The sequence below is a fragment of the Salmo salar genome, chromosome ssa05 (genome assembly GCF_905237065.1).
Source record: "Salmo salar chromosome ssa05, Ssal_v3.1, whole genome shotgun sequence".
NCBI lineage: Eukaryota > Metazoa > Chordata > Actinopteri > Salmoniformes > Salmonidae > Salmo > Salmo salar.
The window spans coordinates 34410933-34415932 of NC_059446.1; positions in this window are offsets into that span (position 1 = coordinate 34410933).

Here is a 5000-nt window from a genome sequence, read left to right on the forward strand (position 1 = left end):
CTCCTTCATCTCTACTGGATAGGAGAGAGAGAGAGAGAGAGAGAGAGAGAGAGAGAGAGAGAGAGAGAGAGAGAGGGCGGGGTGAATGAGTGAGAGGTAAAGAAAACAGTCAATGGAAAAGGTGGAGTGGTGACTTAACAAAGATGGGGGATAGAGAGATGGTGAGGAAGAGAGAGGCGGAGGGGTCGAGAGAGCGAGAGAGAGCGAGAGAGATTCCGTGAGTTGAGCGAGTGACAGACAGGCGAGTTGAAAAGGAGAGATTAAAGCGATGTTCATTTCTCCAGTCTGTTTGATTCCGGCACCATTGGATTGAAAGATGAGAGATGAAGGGATCAATATCTGCTCTGACAGGTGGAGCTAATGCTTCTACCAGGCAGAGACCCGACACACACATATACACACACACACTGAGGTAGACGAACAGGTACTGTCTGGATGTCTGACCTACAAAGGAGTGCGTCTCCACCATCTTCCCACTGTCCTCAGTGATGGATTCTTCTCCGTACAAATCTCTCTCTCTCTCAGACGACATATGCAGTAGTATACAGACGGTCTCCAGGCTGTGGAGAAGTTCAATTCAGCATACTGATGCTCTTATGGTGGGAGGAAGTTATGATGAAGTCAGTTGGTTAGATACTCTCTCCCTCCAATCAGACATGGGCTGGGGCTAGGGTTAAGGTTTGGATTAGAGTTACCATTCAAGGTTAGGGTTAGGGTACTTTGTTACACAGCAAAGTACTAAGAAACAAGGAACTAACATTCACACACACCCTGACTGTGCCCCGGAGGACTGGAAAAAAAGGATGGTGCTTGTACGGTGATGATGCAGGAACACCAGATGGTTCAGCCTGAGCAGCAGCATCTCTGTTGATGTGGTCCCGGGATCCACTGGGGATCCACTAGAGCGCCACCAGAGAGATCCTGCCCAGGGCAGGGTAGCAGACTGTATCACCTGGGCTCATCCATCTGTGGGGTCAGACTAGGGGTCCCATTGTGTACACAACTCAAACATTAACACAAAGCTGTCACTGACATCCACACGTCTTCAGTGTACTGTGTCCTTGTTGTAGGACCCCTGTTGGGTGCCTCTCACTTACCCCAGCACTAGTAACCTAGCCCTACAACAGATTGACTGTAGTTCAGCAGAAGACGTCTGTCTACTTCAACTTCTTCCATTGCGCTCTGATCTTACACAATGCTTCTCATGAAATGTGTGTACGCCTGTGTGTTCTATTTGCTTACAACCTGCTACAGTCAGGCCTGAGTACGGTGTTGGCATATCCATAATCAGTCCATCTCTAATGTCCCAATGGGCATATTACGTAGCACATAATCATGATCACGTTTTCTCTCTAATGTGATCGTCTCAGTAGTATACTGATCCGTCCTCAGATGAGATTGTGTGTGTGTGTGTGTGTGTGTGTGTGTGTGTGTGTGTGTGTGTGTGTGTGTGTGTGTGTGTGTGTGTGTGTGTGTGTGTGTGTGTGTGTGTGTGTGTGTGTGTGTGTGTGTGTGTGTGTGTTGTTTCTAGTTAGCAGGCATTTATTTTGGGCTTGTGTGTTAATTCTAGAATGGACTTTTAACAGGATCCTTTGAGCTTTTGAAGAAGGGTAGATTAAAGCAGTGATCTCCCTCTCTTTGTCTCCAGCCCTTGGGTTTGTTGTGTCCTCTGGTTGTGCCTGGCTCCGCCACGCCTCCCCTGTCCTACTTCTCAAATCTCTCATAAAATGATGCTGATTCAGACAGCTCTTCTTTTTGTTTCCTTTTCCCTTCATACCGTCTCTTTTTAGATTTTTTTCTCCTCTCAATCGCTCACTTTCTTCTTTCTTGCCTCCCGTCCGCCTCCATTTTTTTTTTCACCTCCCTAAACTTTTTTTTTCCCTTTCATGTCGAGTAAAATGACGCACTATACTGGGGTTGACGGATCCAAGGCCATGCTGCTGGTTTTGAGCTTTGACTTTTTGAAGTCTCGGGGAGATAAACACATTTCTCTCTTCTCTCTCTCTCTCTCTCTCTCTCTATCTTCTCTCTCTCTCTCTCTCTCGCTCTCTCTCTCTCTCTCTCTCTTCTCTCTCTCTCTCCTCTCTCTCTCTCTCTCTTCTCTCTCTCTCTCTCTCTCTCTCTCTCTCTCTCTCTCTTTCTTCTCTCTCTCTCTCTTCTCTCTCTCTCTCTTCTTAGGGAACATTTCCGCCCCTGCTATTCCATTCATACCGTGTGACAGGGTGTAGAATTATTCAGAGATTAAAAATGTCACCTTTGTCCCCGCGGTGCCAGGAATAAGAAAAAACATTTCATCACAAAGTCAGTAAAAGTAACAGCATGACAATCAAAAACGTTGGCCTGCCATGGCTAGAGGAACGTGTCAATCAGAGTCTCTTTAATGTGGGTAAACTCTCAGGCTGACTCAGAGCAAGGTCAAACTGTTAGGTAAGGAAGAGCAACAAACCAATGGCTTTCTCTAAACCAGGTGCAGGGTGGATGTATAGCCACTGTGGGGGTGGCACGCACACCGTTTACTGGAGATTGTTTGAAGTACACAAAACGTCACAAGCCAGAGATACGTGCACACACAGAAGGGACTGGGTGTCTTTGTGTTTGACTAGGTCTCTGTTTTGGTTGGAGGGAGAGAGAGATAGAGATGGAGGGAGTGTGGGTAGAGAGCACGAACAACCCCGTGAGAGAAAGGAAAGGTTGAGAGAGAGAAAAACATTGAGAGAGAGAGAAAAACATCCATCATAGAGGGATAATGGAGACCTTTGCGATGAGGCTCTTTGGGCCACTGAAAGGTTTCAGCTGTCTCTGGAGTCCAAAATGACAACCTCAGATGCATACACACACGTTTAAGAAATCTGACACACACACACACACACACACACACACACACACACACACACACACACACACACACACACACACACACACACACACACACACACACACACACACACACACACACACACACACACACGCACACACGCACACACACACACACACACACGACTAGAACATGGACACAGGAGAGCAGTGACTAAGTGAACCGCCAACAGCCTGATAATGAGTAATGCCAAAAGCACACTGAAATTACCCTCAATTAATATTTCATAGGAAGAAGGTCCTATGTACAGCAAATAATATTATACTATATATAATTCATACATGTGATTATAAAACAATGCGCCTAATATGACCGTGCTTGTGAATGTAGTCAGCAGGATCACATGACATTATATTTGTGCAGGGTTAAAACGGGTTGAAACAGGTTGAAAGAAAGGTACACTATCTCTCAGTTCTCCTGTGGATGTTCTGTGTCGCGTTGGAAGGATGTGAGATTCTCCGTCATCAAAGGCCTTAGTGTTTATGTCTGCAGTGAGATCAGAGTACAGCTAAGAGCCAGCCTCTACCACGGTATTCACTCTCCATCTGTCTGTCCTTCTTCTTTAATCTCAGTCTAAATTGTTTCCCGTCCAGAGCTCCTTCTGCTGTATGAACGTGAACGAAGAAGCCTTTGAAGCAAGGCAGATGCTGTGGTTTTATCCAGGGGCTATGCCTACCCTTAATCTACAAGCAAGTATTACAGAAGATGCTATGAAGTTCCGATTGAGAGACGCTTTGAAGCCTCGCCTCAGGATGCCCAGGGTCATTGTCTGTACAGCAGTAGCGCATCTCTCTCACATTACTGGCTAGTCACTGTATCCAGTATGTTTACAGGGCATCTGTGAGCAAATTAAGCTGTGTGTGATAACAGTACACTGCCTGCTGTACACTAAGTGGCACCTCTGGTATCTCTATAATTCCAAATGAATGATTGAGATAAGACATCATCTCTCCTTCGGGCTCTGAGGCTATTTGGTGCTATAGCGTCAGTGTCCTCTTAGTGACTGAGGGGGATGTGTGGGTGTGGTCAACGAATAGGAGGTGACATCTGCTGAATTGATTTCTCTTTTTATTGACGGTGGTTAGAACAAAAATCTTTCTTCCTCTCTCTTTTCACCACTGCCCCCCCCCCCTCCTCCCCACTGGGCAGTCTCTCTTCCCTCTCTTCCTCACACACACAGTTCTCTTGTCAGCTCAGATTTCTGGCCAGTGTTTGGCCATGTCTTTGTGGTGGGTGCTCCGATGCGCTTTGGTATGTTGTGTTTCTGTGTGTTGTGTTTCTGTGTGTCTGTTTCCTGTCTCTCTGCTCTCCCTGTCTCATCTCTCCTGGTATTTCTGGGTTAGTTCCGTCTCTGCATCACCCTGCGGATCCAGTGGCGCGTCTGACAGACTCCCTCAAAGCGCCTATGAACCAGACTGATTTGCTTGGCCTGCTACTTCTGAGGGAGCATCCAGTGTGGGCGGACACACACACACACACACAAAATCCGGATACACTGTCATAGGGTTGCAGTGAACGTTGGTGCACTCTTAAACAAGTGCTGTTGCCCCAGAGGAAGTTATCGAAAGAGTTCACCAGAAATGGAACAAGAATGGGTGGCACCCAATCTGGCCACACACACACACACACACACACACACACACACACACACACACACACACACACACACACACACACACACACACACACACACACACACACACACACACACACACAACACCACCCATGAAAGTGCAAGCTGCCCTGAAGACCCTAACAGAAGGCATTGCCCCCTCTGCCCCTTCCTCATCCTGCTGCTCCTCTCCTGCCCATGGGATCAACGAGACACTCTGCCTTGAGGTCAGAGATCACAGGAGAAAACAGATACAAAGAGAGAAGGAAGAAAAAATATCAACCGATCAACCGAGGAATCTCTGTCATGGAGCCTGTATACTTCTGAGTGTGTTTCAATGACCGGAAATGATTTGTAACTGTAATAGAAGGGGCTCTCGACGAGAGCTGCGTTTAGTTTTCTGGGGGTAGAGTGTGTGGGCTTGACTGTTGACTCTGTGTCACTTTCTGACCTTAGTATGAGGTCATTTTTCCGTAGTAGATTGGTCAGGGCGTGACAGGGGTGTTTTTGTCT